The sequence below is a fragment of the Thalassophryne amazonica genome, chromosome 6 (genome assembly GCF_902500255.1).
Source record: "Thalassophryne amazonica chromosome 6, fThaAma1.1, whole genome shotgun sequence".
In the NCBI taxonomy this organism is placed as follows: domain Eukaryota; kingdom Metazoa; phylum Chordata; class Actinopteri; order Batrachoidiformes; family Batrachoididae; genus Thalassophryne; species Thalassophryne amazonica.
In genome coordinates, this window is record NC_047108.1 from 64,580,021 (window position 1) to 64,595,802 (window position 15,782).

The window sequence follows — 15,782 nt, forward strand, 5'->3', positions numbered from 1 at the left end:
GTCTGATTGGGCTACTCTGTGCAGAACATCCTGAAGATTTACATCCTGAGGTTTACCACTACATTGTTGGAGATGATGTACGGCCTATACGCAGGGTTTATGAGCGCAGTGTGTAGCAGAGTCTAAGTCCCTGACATCTTGCCATGTAATTCTGGCATTCATCAGCAATGTATTCAGTCCATTACTTTGTTCTGGACAATGGGCAACATAGATCAGGATTTTTCTCCAAACGCTCTAACATTTTGCAGTGTAATTCTTTTTACTCCACCAGGTGGCGCCAAAGATCAAGGCCATAATGATGGAGTCAGGAACTACGATGGTTGGCTGCCAGCCTCAGGGTGATTAAGTCAGTTTCTTCCGTATGGTCGTGTCCAATCAGTTCGACATCGACTTCCTGATCGATGAGATTGAGCGACTGGGTAATGACCTGTAGAGGGCAGCATTCCCAGAATTTCCTGTCTTTTTATTGTGGTGTTTAAGGCAAATGTTAGTTCACCGAATCAGTCATGGTGCTGCAGGAAGAGTAATGATTGGACATGTTTTAGGTCCTTTGTGGCCAGTCACGTTTTGCAACATTCTACTTGTTCCAACAAAAAAAAGAAGGACAAACTACTTGTAATATACCACAAGTGAAAGTTCGAGCTCCAGCATCAAACATTCTAATATCTATGTGTGCTGTATCTATGTGTGCTCATCTAGTTTGTCTTTTGGTGTTTGAATGAAAGCATAGAAAGCACAGATCAAAATATTACAGTATCATGTAAATTACTTTTACTGTATTGTATTATTGCGACTCAGCAATCATTTTGCACTCATCTGTAAATATATTTTATTGCAGTGCTTTGACTTTGTTGTGTGACGCAGTGTGAGTAGCAGGTGTGCACGTGGCACAGTTACTACATGCTGCTGCTGCTTGTTTTAGATTAGCACTGTTAAAAATGAGCACATGCACACACAGACATATGATGAAGCCTCTTTCAAGGAAACTACAATAGGGCTGAGTGCTAAACAGCCATAATGTATGCCTATAAAATTTGGGTTGCTCAAGGTGATAAAGTTTTGGAAATGTATTTACGATATGGATATATTTCCCTGCCTTTTACACAGCAGCAACATATGTGACAATATGTATAATTTTTAACTTACACATCAAAATGCACAATCAATTCCAACCAAAAAGAGGACAAAGCCCATCAAGGTCATTAACAGCAATTGTGAAAATGAACTGGAGCATAATCCTCTAAAGCTAGTGCTATTACTTCAAGCAGAATAACAAAATAAGTCACACGTGAACAGATTATAGAAACTTTCCTGCAGTGAAGCCACAATCCAAGATAAAGACACACATCCCGGCCTGTCTGTTCACAATAAAAGCCCAAAACATAGGCTGCTGCTACAATAGTAATAATAATAATATGAAGAAGAAGATGCACTTTCTTAAAACTTCCACAAATAAAATACAATAAAAGTAAAAAATTTTAACAAAAAACCCTTTCATTTTTCAGATTTCAATCATTTTCTGGAATAATGATAATCTTCAAACTGACACCATTATTATTTTTTTTGTTGTTGTTATAAATATCCATGTTGATCAATATGGGGACAAAACATTATTTTTGCCGTATCGCTCAGTCCTAACCTACAGTCTGCAATATTTTCCTTCATAGGACTTTAAGATTTAAATCTACATCTGTGAATATGTAAAATGCTGGTTCATTGTCTGTTTCATGTGATATATAATATATATATATATATATATATTATATAATATATATATATATATATTTATATATATATATATAATATATAAAATTACACACAAAAAATACAAATATTTATTAAATTTGCAGTGGTTTCAGATGCAGGTATTTTATTTAAAATGTCTCTTAATGTGTATTACATGGTAAGACATTTGTAATTGTAATCACTGGAACTTGAGTAAAGCTTATTTATAATGATTTTTGTTAGCCAAAGAAAGATAAAAGGGAAAGCAGCAATCCTTCATATAACGTCTTATAGATTATAGGTGTTTGTAATATGTGACCTTTTGACCTTTAACTGAGATGCATTTGTTAACATGATGTTTCTTTATGTAATTGTGATACTTTTTTTTTTTTTCTGATTGAATGTTGTGACCGACTTGCTAAGATTAAGACTGGTGCCTGTTTTTTGAGTTTAGAGAAACACAAGAATGAAGCAGGCGCCTGTGAGAATGTACTGTGACAAGACTCTAACTGTCGTATCTGTGTGAATTTTAATGTTTTTACTCAATATAATCTCAGAGTCATGGGAGGTCAGTGGAATATTTGTACAAAGAGTTCCTGTTTGTGTTTTTTGCACAATGTTCACCTTTATTCTTCCGTTTTAAATGGATGTTTACTGGAGGTATCCTGTAAGAATTATGTTCAAGTAGTTATGGTGTATAGGGACCATATGTAAATGATAAAGTGCATCAATCCTATTTACAAAAATGTGTACGTACCCACTGACTGCAGACAGTCCGTGTTCTCATGACGCTGGTTGTAAGGAACGTTTTGGGTTCCAGAAGGCACTTTACCGCATTCATTTGTCTCAGATAAGATCTTTAATAAAGTTTATTCTACCAACAACATCACAATCTGACTTAATCCTCTTAACCAAAAATTGCAGCTCCCTTACATTTACTGCTTTCTTTTATTTAATAGCACACACATCATGATGCATGAAGGCTGATGCTCGAGTGAAGCTCAATTTAACACCGAGCTCAGTGCTGAAGATGTGAGAAACTGCAGCTCCATCTGGTGACCAACATCTCTATCTGCACAATCCCACACAAAAAAAAATAAAGACATATTTTGCTCAAGTCCAACACACAAAATCTGCATGATTATTAATTTACAATAATTTAACAAAACATGAAAGTGTAACAGTTCATTATGAAAAGGGAGCAAAATCAAGTTGTTGATACCAGGATGTTTCGTTTCATTTTCAGTCCATTACAATCCATTAGTTTTCTTCAAGCTCCAACCCCCCTGGGTGAAGCTGGTCTACCTATTTACTCACTTATGGGTTGGTCGTAGTTAGGCAGATTGCAAAAATACTCGGCTAATGCAGCCACGCAGCTGCACATTTAACATCCACCACTGACTCTGAAAGAAGTGAAAACAGGGAAAAAACATGAGTATAGAATAATAATAACCTTTATTTAACTAGGTAGAATTGTACTGAGATTAAAACCTCTTTTACAAGGATGACCTGGCCAAGAAAGGCCGCAGCACACGTCATAGTGAACAGGTTAAGATGAGAACATGAGAAGTTATCAACATGAGAATGTTGGTGATAAATAAATACAGTCATCTTGGTCATAATATATTGCACATGAAATAAAGTCTCAAGCAGATTTGGATTAGAAACATAGGCATTGAGCAAAAGAATCCCATTCACAATCTTGGGAAAGGCTGGAAGGTGTTCAAGGAGTTCAGTCTGGGGAGTTTGACTTCAGATTGGAGAATGTTCCAATCAGAGGGAGCTGAAAAACTGAAGGCATGCTTTCCCGCTTTAGTGCGGACACGAGGTAAACAAAAACAGAACATGTATCATCAATCGTCACATAAACTTGGTAAAAGTTCTAACAAGAAAGGTTGCCAATAAAATCACTGCAGCAAACGGACTAGAAAATTTAAAGCATATTCACATAAAGTCAAACTAAGTCCTTCCAAGCAAAACACTTTTTACCCATTAATGAGGCAGGCCTGTTGTTTGCTTTTCGGCTGCCCTCAGTTTTCAGAGCCACTACAGTGGATCCAGTACACATCTGCATTGGGATTTGGTACAATGTCAACATCAGATGCCCCTCATGATACCACTGTAGTTCTATTTGTAGAAATAAACCACATCCTGGTCTTCCCAAGTGGTCTTCCAGTCAGGTAGAAACGAGAACTTACTCTGCTTCACCTCTTGAGATGGTAATACCACAAGCGGACCAAATCCAGTGTGTTTCCGCTAATTTAAGTTGAACCTTGAATGCATTTCTGAAATCCTAACATATCTATAATGTTTATGAATGATTTGCAGAGGGGTTCAGAAAGCTTATTTACATGAATATTAAAGTTAACCAACAAACAGAATGTTATCTGCACAGGTTGCCAAATCAGAGATAAACTCACCAAATTCATCTAAGAATTCAGAATATGGGCCTGGAGCCTATAAATGGTGACAGAGTAACATGTCTGAATTGTATTCTTCTGATCATGATTGTACAGTACATGGCACCCTGAGCAGAGCAGAGAGCCCCAAGAGTCATCAAGCTAAACCAGAATTTATGAATTAAAGTGACACCTCTGCCTTGCTTTGTACTGCGAGGGACATGACTAAATGTGGTGCAGGTGGACAGATTTAATTGGGGGGTAGGTTTTAGCCAGGTTTTACATAAACCAACCATGTCTAGGTGGTGTTCCATAATTACATAATTTATCAACATAGCATAGCTCATACACTAAATAATAGCATGAACGTTAAGTCAAAAGTTTTGTAGCAGACTGTAAGAGTGTAGCAAGCATGTCCATCTTTATTGTTTTCTAACTGACTCAGGGTTGATTTTGTTTCAGGCATCAGTTCCAGCACGTTCACCCCAGAATCAGTCACTTCAGATCCAATGGAAACTCCAGCACCTTCCATTGACGTCTTCTCTGATGACATGTAGGTTTTCATTGTCATGATGGTTCATAATATAGTAAAAAAAAAAAAAAACTAATAACTAATGGAGGCTGTGTGGTTCTTATGACATGACATGTTTGTGTGTGTTGCAGGGTTCCCAATGACAGTATGGAACAGGTATTAGACAGCATTCTGAAGAATCTTGAGGACTAAGAAAAAAAGAATCTGAATTAGAACTGAATAGAGAACCCACATCACCTTGATATTTAACAAGTTAAACCATTTAAGGCCCTGTCACAGCTTGATGATTTAGCCTGCGTATTCTGACCGTATTAAAAATGCTGGCACATGCTGTCGTACATCTAAAAATTAATGCAGCTGTCACACCTTGATGATTATCCAGCGTATGCCGACAGCCCCGTTTCCACTCAGTGGTTCGGGTCGGTACTGCACGGTGTGGTGCGCATCAGAAACAGTAATTTAACATTATTTAATTTTTTTTAATCTTCATTTTTTATCTTGGTGGACCATTTTCATTGTGTACAGAATGCTGATGAGTGGACTGGCTGTGGTAAATGCTGCCGTGAATGAATGAAGTGCTGTGACTCTTTAAATGTTTAAAGCGCCGGCTGCTTTCTGATCAGCAGATCTGATTAGGTCATCACAGACCTGAATAATGAAATGCTGTGATGAGTTAACTTTTAAAGCGCCAGTCGACCGCGATCAGGTGTGATCTGTCAGTGTGATCTGTCGGTGTGGCGATCACTGACAGCGACAGCAATTTAAATGTTTAAACAGAGCATTAATCAGGGGTGATCACCCTTATTGATCGATGAGGGTCTGATGATTACACCGACAGCAGTGGCGCTTTAAAAGTTTAAATCATCACAGCGCTTCTGTGTGATCAGAGCGCACGACACCGACATCCTTTGAGAAATGCAGCAGAAAAACCACTGAGGGACTTGCTTTAAAATGTTTCCACCCACAAATTAAAGGATTTTCAGTCATCATTTTCAAAATCAGGAGCTTTATGCGGATTCATGTCTGTCTGTGATGGTGAATTGGACTGAAACGAACAGGTCAGATTTACGTGTGTGAATGAAACAGTCTGACCGCATGAGGACTGCAGGTTTCAGCCAATCAGTGGCCAGCATTAATGGACAGATTTAGACTTATGAGAATTACAAGAAACGTGTACCAACATCACATAACTCACCTACATCTTATGTCCTGCATGTGCAGGACGTATGAGTTACGCGCTGGCACTCGTTGAAAATTTTCAGCAAGCCAAACATTTTTTGAGGAGCTCAGCTTATCAGGACGTACATCAGCGAGCTTCAACATGTTTCAATGTGCTCTTATAAAAAACTTGCCCTTAACTTATTGGACTTTTGCCAGCTTTTTAATACGATTAGCATATGCTGGCTAAATCGTCAAGGTGTGACAGGACCTTTAGCTTCATTCTAATATCACCGAACAGCATCCTCCAGATTTAAGTGAAAGCTTCTGAGGTACATGTTGGACTTCTGTTGGACTCAATATGATGGGCTGATTCTTATTTGCTGGCCATCTGTGCCATTTTCATTGTTTTTAAACACATTTCTCTGCTGCCAAGTCAGTCATGTTGTATTATTTTATTTTGTATTATACTGCACTGTGGTTGAACAAAGGTGAATTACTATCAAGATATCAGTTTGTATCTAACAACCATGATCACTCCTGTCAACGGATAATAAACAGATTCACGCTGACATTATAACGTCTGTTGTCATCTGTTTGTTGGATGTCTTTTAGTCACAATAAAGCAAGAATTATACTCGTACTTCCTCTTGTATATAATTGTCATTTTTACAATTGGTTGCAATATTTTAGACACTCAGTTGTGCAGTTATGTACAGTAGGCACAGTAAATATGTACTACGTAGCCACTGCACAATGAATAAGATTGCATGTTCTGCTGGAAAATGAAAGCTAAGCTCTTCCAACACTCTAAACTGTGAGACTAGACCACATTATGTGACAAAGCAGCAATCATGGTGGCTGTAAAAATACTTTTGTGTAATTGCTGAAGTATATACTCAACAAAAATATAAACGCAACACTTTTTGTTTTGCTCCATTTTGTATGAGATGAACTCAAAGATCTAAACTTTTTCCACATACACAATATCACCATTTCCCTCAAATATTGTTCACAAACCAGTCTAAATCTGTGATAGTGAGCACTTCTCCTTTGCTGAGATAATCCATCCCACCTCACAGGTGTGCCATATCAAGAGGCTGATTAGACACCATGATTAGTGCACAGGTGGGCCTTAGACTGTCCACAATAAAAGGCCACTCTGAAAGGTGCAGTTTTATCACACAGCACAATGCCACAGATGTCACAAGATTGGAGGGAGCGTGCAATTGGCATGCTGACAGCAGGAATGTCAACCAGAGCTGTTGCTCGTGTATTGAATGTTCATTTCTCTACCATAAGCCCGTCTCCAAAGGCGTTTCAGAGAATTTGGCAGTACATCCAACCAGCCTCACAACCGCAGACCACATGTAACCACACCAGCCCAGGACCTCCACATCCAGCATGTTCACCTCCAAGATCGTCTGAGACCAGCCACATCGGACAGCTGCTGAAACAATCGGTTTGCATAACCAAAGAATTTCTGCACAAACTGTCAGAAACCGTCTCAGGGAAGCTCATCTGCATGCTCGTCGTCCTCATCGGGATCTCGACCTGACTCCAGTTCGTCGTCGTAACCGACTTGAGTGGGCAAGTGCTCACATTCGCTGGCGTTTGGCACGTTGGAGAGGTTTTCTCTTCACGGATGAATCACGGTTCACACCTGTCCAGGGCAGGATGGCAGACAGCGTGTGTGGCGTCGTGTGGGTGAGCGGTTTTTCTGATGTCAATGTTGTGGATCGAGTGGCCCATGGTGGCGGTGGGGTTATGGTATGGGTAGGCGTCTGTTATGGACGAAGAACACAGGGTGCATTTTATTGATGGCATTTTGAATGCACAGCGATACCGTGACGAGATCCTGAGGTCCATTGTTGTGCCATACATCCAAGAACATCACCTCATGTTGCAGCAGGATAATGCCGGCCCCATGTTGCAAGGATCTGTACACAATTCTTGGAAGCTGAAAATGTCCCAGTTCTTGCATGGCCGGCATACTCACCGGACATGTCACCCATTGAGCATGTTTGGGATTGCTCTGGACCGGCGTATACGACAGCGTGTACCACTTCCTGCCAATATCCAGCAACTTCGCAACAGCCATTGAAGAGGAGTGGACCAACATTCCACAGGCCACAATTGACACCTGATCGAAGGAGATGGAAGGAAGGAGATGGAAGGAGATGTGTGAAGGAGATGTGTTGCCACTGCATGAGGCAAATGGTGGTCACACCAGATACTGACTGGTATCCACCCCCCAATAAAACAAAACTGCACCTTTCAGAGTGGCCTTTATTGTGGGCAGTCTAAGGCACACCTGTGCACTAATCATGGTGTCTAATCAGCATCTTGATATGGCACACCTGTGGGGTGGATGGATTATCTCAGCAAAGGAGAAGTGCTCACTATCACAGATTTAGACTGGTTTGTGAACAATATTTGAGGGAAATGGTGATATTGTGTATGTGGAAAAGTTTTAGATCTTTGAGTTCATCTCATACAAAATGGGAGCAAAACAAAAGTGTTGCATTATATTTTTGTTGAGTGTATGAGCTAATCCCAGCAATTAATTGAGAGATTTTTTTTTTTTTCTCTAGTTCTGCAGTCTGAGAAGGAATGTCTGTATCCTTGGTCAAGACACTTAATCTGCAAAGTTCTGTCTTCCCAGCTGTAAATGGGTGCCAGCCTTGACCAGGGAAATAAATCTCACTCAGTCATCTTCAACTGCTTGCTCCAATACGGGAGGTGCTGGACCCTTTCCCAGCAATCATAGGGCGTGCAGAGGGGTCCACCCTGGACAGGATGCCAGTCTGTCGCAGGGCCACATACAGGCAAACAAACACATTCACACTTGCACGCACACCTACGGACCTACGGACAATTTAAAGATTCCAATTCACCTAACCTGCATGTCTTTGGATGTGGAAGGGAACCCACTCAAGCATGGGGAGAACATGCAAACGCCACACAGAAAGACCACAGGTGGGAATCAATCCCATGACTTTCTTGCTGTGAGGCAACATTGCTAACCACTAAGCCATCGTGCTGCGGAAATAAATCTTTCTTGGTTATATAACTCTCCCATCTGGGGGACTTTTTTTACCTGCTTCACACTAATGAATCTGAGGATAAGTGCCGGCAGCAATGGGCCTCAGGAACTACCAGTCTGACGGGATTTACTTTTCCACTAAGCAGCCAGCAATCTATGGGATGTTACACTGGCAAAAAAAAAATTTTGTTGTTTTTAAAAGCCAATCTGGTACATTAAAAGTCACCAGATGTGAAAGACTTTGACCTGTGTTTGTTTCATTTGGCAAATTACAAGATGATGGCATGTATTATTTTTTAGTTATTCTCCCCACAAGCTGGCAAGGATGGACTAACTCATCTTCATTCCTCCAATAAAATGCTGCACTTGGATTCATGCCATTTCATTTTAAATGCTAGTATGTTGACTACCCGTCACTGCGTGGTGGTAAATGCTGCCATTGATCATAACTATTAAAAAGAGAAATAGAGGTAATATTATCATGTTAAAACCTCTTTATGTACAGTATTTTTTATTACAACCCCAATTCCAATGAAGTTGGGACGTTGTGTAAAATGTAAATAAAAACAGAATACAATGATTTGCAAATCCTCTTCAACATATATTCAGTTGAATACAACCACAAAGACAAGATATTTAATGTTCAAACTGAGAAACTTTATTGTTTTTGTGCAAATATTTGCCCATTTTGAAATGGATGCCTACAACAGGTTTCAAAAAAGCTGGGACAGTGGTATGTTTACCACTGTGTTACATCACCTTTCCTTCTAACAACACTCAATAAGCGTTTGGGAACTGAGGACACTAATTGTGAGTGTCATGATTGGGTATAAAAGGAGCATCCCCAAAAGGCTCAGCCATTCACAAGCAAAGATAGGGCGAGGATCACTACTTTGTGAACAACTACGTGAAAAAATATTCCATCAGTTTAAGAAAAAATGTTTCTCATGTTCAATTGCAAGGAATTTAGGGATTCCATCAGCTACAGTCCATAATATAATTAGAGGATTCAGAGAATCTGGAGAACTTTCTACACGTAAGCGGCAAGGCCGAAAACCAACATTGAATGCCCGTGACCTTCAATCCCTCAGACAGTACTGAATTAAAAACCAACATCACTGTGTAAAAGATCTTAGCGCGTGGGCTCAGGAACACTTCAGAAAACCATTGTCAGTTAACACAGTTCGTTGCTACATCTACAAGTGCAAGTGAAAACTCTACCATGCAAAGCGAAAGCCATACATCAACAAGATCCAGAAACAGCACCGCCTTCTCTGGGCCTGAGCTCATTTGAAATGAACAGACGCAAAGTGGAAAAGTGTGCTGTGATCTGATTCCACATTTCAAATTGTTCTTGGAAATCATGGACGTTATGTCCTCTGGAAAAAAGAGGTAAAAGACCATCCAGATTGTTACTGCATCTGATGGTCTGGGGGTGTGTTAGTGCCCACGGCATGGGCAACTTACACATCTGTGATGGCACCATCAATGCTGAAAGGTACATCCAGGTTTTGCAGCAACACATGCTGCCATTCTGCCATCCAGGCAACATCTTTTTCATGGACGTCCTTATTTCAGCAAGACAATGCAAAGCCACATTCTGCATGTGTTAACAGTGTGGCTTTGTAGTAAAAGAGTGCAGGTACTAGACTGGGCTGCCTGCAGTCCAGACCTGCCCCCATTGAAAATGTGTGGTGCATTAAAAGCGAAAAATACGACAACAGAGACCCCAGACTGTTGACAACTAAAGTCGTACATCAAGCAAGAATGGGAAAGAATTCCACCTACAAAGCTTCAACAATTAGTGTCCTCAGTTCCCAAACACTTAGTCTGTCTTAATGTGCCGAAAAAGTGCTGATGTCCACGTCTTTTCACAATTCCTCTGCTAGTCAGATGACATACCGGATCAAGACAGCGTCCAGTTTAAAAATGAACGGCACATTTCACTGTTAAAGGAGTTTTTGTCATGGAAAGAGAAGCTCGGCGCAAAGCAACGCCGTGATGAAGCCTCACGGGACAGTTCTGGCATGTCCAGCTCATGGACACACACATATATATATATATATATATATATATATATATATATATATATATATGCCACATGTTACAAAATACATAAAAAATGGAGGGACGTTTTCAAAGTGGCAGAACAATAATTTGATTATTTTGGGATGCAATATGTAATTGATATATTTTATAGGAACACTCTTCAAAGAAAGTCATAATAATAGGACTTCATCAGGCATATGATCATATGTTCTTTGTCTGCATCAACAAACAGGATGTAAAACTAAAATGGTATTGAATCATTAAAAAATACACGGGGAAGAGTGTCGTTTAAGTGCAGATTATAGTGTGCATTTTGAATATACTGTGGCATTGACCTGTGTTTTCAGCAGTGTTATTTTTGTTTGTTTGTTGCTGAAGTGAAGTAGAATGCCATTAGTCTAACTTTTCTAAAAGAAATGGTCCAAGCATTTTCCAAATGAAAAAAATCAAGTCCAATCAGTGGTATACAACAGGAAAATTTCTGTTCATCATAGAGAATCAATAACTTACCTCACTATAAACTATCAGACATATTGATCTTTGACTTTGCCTCCCCCCACCTTATCGTTGATTTCCTGTATTGGTTGTCTTTTTTTTTTTCTTCCTTTGAAGCCCAAATGTGAAAATGGTTTCTGTTGTCTGTCAGATCCATGTGGTTTCTGTGGAATTTGCTTTGGCCACGTAACCCCAGCCTCACTTTCACATCATAACAATGAGTTTTTCCATAATGGATGCCAGCATTCCGAACACGTTGAGTTTAAATCTGCCAGAAAAAGGTTAATTCTGCCAAAGGTAAATGGAATTATTTGCTCTGACTGTAGCCACAGAAACCTTAACAGGTTTTTATAGAAGATGTTTAGTTCCTTTATGAGGCAGTGTGGGATTTCATGAGGCACTCCTTGTTGTGTGGGCCGCTGAAGAGGAGGTACTGCTGGCCCACCACCACAAGATGGCGCCCTGCTTGAAGTGCGGGCTTCAAGCACGAGAGGGCGTCGGAGCGACCAGGAGTGACAGCTGTCACTCATCCGTACCAGCTGTCACTCATCCACTACTCATCACCACCACCATAAAGGCCGGACTGCAACTCCACCTCCCCGCCGAGAAATCAACTACCAATCAGGTAATTTTCTCTACTGACTTAAACTTTGAGTATTAGTCTGATCTCTTTTTGCAGCCGTTTTCCTGTGGTGTGCCTTATCTGAGGAGTTGGCGTTTGGTGTGGACTGCGACGGCTTCGCCTCACACCCCACTCAGATTAGTGGTTAACTCAGGAGCTGCACGAGTGTGTGATTGGAGATGGAGGTGCTCCCTCCTTTACTGAATACAGACTGTGGGATTACTGAGTGTGCGACCTCACACTCATCTGGACTGTCTCTGTTCTCTGCCAGCAGTACCGGGTCTGACTGCTGAAGACAGCGGCCACCTGGGGCGCAGGGCTTGGCGGCTCCGGTGTTCTTCAGCTCCGTTGGCGGTGGAAGCTGTGTGGATCCGGCTTTTCTCTCGCCAGGCGTCTTCTATCGTCGAGCCTGCCCACACGTCACCTGGTGTATGATTGACAGTCACTGTATTGTTATTGTCTGTACATCGTTGTGTGATTCACAACATTAAATTGTTACTTTTTGGCTTATCCATTGTCCGTTCATTAACGCCCCCTGTTGTGGGTCTGTGTCACGACACTTTCACAACAGGATTTCTCGGCCAGCGTCATGGATCCCGAGGGGCGTCAACCATCGCTTGAACAGCCAATGGAAGAGCGAGGTGCACAGGCGCCAGCAGGAGGCGTGTTGGGTGAGCTGCAGCACATCTTTCACAGCGTCCCGTCATGTACGCAGCAGACGCTAGCCGGGTGGCTTATGTGATCAATTTGCTTCGAGGAGAGGCACGCGCCTGGGCTACGGCGCTTTGGGAGCAGAATTCACGGCTCCTAACGGTTTATACTGAGTTTGTGAGGGAGTTCCGACAGGTGTTCGACCACACTCATAGAGGCGAGACCACTTCAAGTGTGTGCTGCTGTCGATACGGCAGGGGCGTCGGAGCACAGCGAAGTATGCAGTCGACTTCCGCATCGCGGCAGCACGAGCCGGCTGGAATGCTGTTGCGCTCCGCGCCACCTTTGTAAATGGACTGTCTCTGGTCCTTAAGGAGCACCTGGTGGCAAAGGACGAGCCGCGGGATTTAGATGGGCTTATCGACCTGGTTATACGGTTAGACAACCGATTAACGGAACACCGACGGGAACGAGACGAGGGGCGTGGCCAGGCACAAGCCGTCCCTCTTCCCCCGGGTCCGAAAGGAAGCCGACTTCCCCACGCTCCACTGCCAGGGCTCTCCACGTGACAACAGCTCCCCCTGCTGACGTTGCTATGGAAACGAGCAGGGCCAAAAAACGATCAGATCAGAGACAAAGGAGGCTGATCCGTGGAGAGTGTTTTCTCTGCAGCTCTACTGAGCACATACAGAGAGAATGCCCCAAACGGTCAAAACAACAGCACTCGTCCTTAGAGACTGGGCTAAGGGTGGGTCACAACACCCACGTGGGAAACCCCGACGATCTGCACGAATCCCAGTCATGATCCTGAGTGGGGATCTAACCCTTCACGCCCCAGCACTGGTGGACACGGGGTCAGAGGGGAATCTGCTGGATAGCAGATGGGCAAAGGAGGTTGGGCTCCCTCTAGTGGCCTTACCGTCACCATTGTCGGTGGGGGCGCTAGATGCACCCTTCTTCCACTAATCACACACCAGACACAGCCAGTGACATTGGTGGTGTCTGGGAATCACAGGGAGGAGATTGTGTTTTATGTAACACCTTCTACTCCCGAGTGATTTTGGGTTTTCCATGGGTGTTAAAACACAATCCCCGGATTGATTGGCTGTCTGGGGTTGTGGTTTCAGTGGAGCGAAAACCTGCCCACTGGGATTGTTTAGGATCCTTGGTTCCACCCGGTGTGATTGCTAAGGAGGAGGTTTCAGTCCCCCCCAATCTGACGGCGGTGCCGGCCGAGTACCACGACCTTGCTGATGTCTTCAGCAAGGATCTGGCCTCACGCTGCCCCCGCACCGTCCGTACGATTGTGCCATTGATTTGATACCGGGCGCTGAGTACCCATCCAGCAGGCTGTACAACCTCTCACGTCCGGAACGCGAATCAATGGAGACCTACATCTGGGACTCGTTAGCTGCCGGGTTGATCCGGAACTCCACTCCCCGATGGGTGCTGGTTTTTTTTTGTGGGCAAGAAGGACGGCGGACTCCGTCCATGCATTGATTACAGAGGGCTGAACGAGATCACGGTTCGCAACCGATACCCGTTACCTCTGTTGGATTCAGTGTTCATGCCCCTGCATGGAGCCCAAATTTTCATGAAATTGGATCTTAGGAATGCTTATCATCTGGTTCGGATCCGGGAGGGAGACGAGTGGAAGACGGCATTTAACACCCTGTTAGGTCACTTTGAGTACCTGGTCATGCCGTTCGGCCTCACCAATGCGCCCGCGACGTTCCAAGCATTGGTTAATGACGTCTTGCGGGACTTCCTGCATCGGTTTGTCTTCGTATATCTAGACGATATACTCATCTTTTCTCCGGATCCTGAGACCCATGTCAAGCATGTACGTCAGGTCCTACAGCGGTTGTTGAGAACCGGCTGTTTGTGAAGGGCGAGAAGTGTGAGTTCCACCGCACTTCTTTGTCCTTCTTGGGGTTCATCATCTCCTCCAACTCCGTCGCCCCTGATCCGGCCAAGGTTTGCGGCGGTGAGAGATTGGCCCCAACCAACGAACCGTAGGAAACTACAACAGTTTCCTCGGTTTTTGCAAATTTCTACCGGAGGTTCATTAAGGGCTACAGTCAGGTAGTTAGCCCCCTGACAGCCCTGACCTCCACAAAGTCCCCTTCACCTGGTCGGATTGGTGCGAAGCCGCGTTTAGGGAGTTGAAATGCCGGTTCTCGACTGCACCGGTTCTGGTGCAGCCCGATCCCAAGCGCCAGTTTGTTGTTGAAGTGGATGCCTCTGACTCAGGGATAGGAGCCGTGCTGTCCCAGAGCGGGGAGTCCGACAGAGGTTCTCCATCCATGTGCCTACTTTTCCGCAGGTTGACCCTAGCTGAACGGAACTATGACGTCGGCACTCGGGAACTTCTTGCGGTGAAGGAGGCTCTTGAGGAGTGGAGACACCTGTTGGAGGGAGCATCGGTACCATTTACGGTTTTCACGGACCATCAGAACCTGGAGTACATCCGGACCGCGAAGCTGTCTGAACCCCAGGCAAGCCGTCTGGTCACTGTTTCTTCGGGCGTTTTGACTTCCGGATCACCTACCGCCCCGGGACAAAGAACCCACGATTCTGACGCCCTGTCCCGGTGCACGAAGAGGAGGTCAAGACCGAGCTGTCACGACCCCCCTGAAACCATCATCCCCGAGTCCACTGTCGTGGCCGCCCTTACGTGGGACGTGGAGAAGACCGTCCGGGAGGCCTGACACGGAGCCCGGACCCGGGGACAGGTCCGAAGACACAACTGTAGTCCACCAGAGGCCAGGGCTGCAGTCCTTGACTTCTGTCACGGTTCCAAGCTCTCCTGTCACCCAGGGAGTGCGAAGGACCGTGGCAGTGGTCCGGCAGCGCTTACTGGTGGGCGTCTATGGAAGCCGACGTCCGGGAGTATGTCCAGGCCTGCACCACCTGTGCCGGGGCAAAGCCGACCATCACAAGCCCAAGGCCTCCTCCAGCCTCTGCCTGTGCCTCTTCGCCCCTGGTCTCATATCGGCCAGGACTTTGTCACGGGCCTCCCGCCTTCCCGAGGCACACCACCATCTTAACGATAGTGGACTGTTCTCCAAGGGCGGCCCACTTCGTGGCCCTCCCGAAGCTCCC

General features: G+C 43.9%; 2 long non-coding RNA genes across 2 annotated transcripts; one reads left to right on the top strand and one right to left on the bottom strand.

Annotated features, from left to right (window-relative positions):
• Positions 1–2,192: 2,192 nt before the first annotated feature.
• Positions 2,193–7,121, bottom strand: LOC117512317. The gene is made up of 3 exons (XR_004561275.1): positions 7,111–7,121; positions 6,453–6,457; positions 2,193–2,489 (listed from the first exon to the last, which is right to left on the bottom strand). It is a non-coding gene; the product is annotated as an uncharacterized LOC117512317 (long non-coding RNA).
• On the top strand, positions 4,602–4,847 carry LOC117512315. The gene is made up of 2 exons (XR_004561273.1): positions 4,602–4,677; positions 4,788–4,847. It is a non-coding gene; the product is annotated as an uncharacterized LOC117512315 (long non-coding RNA).
• Positions 7,122–15,782: the final 8,661 nt, after the last annotated feature.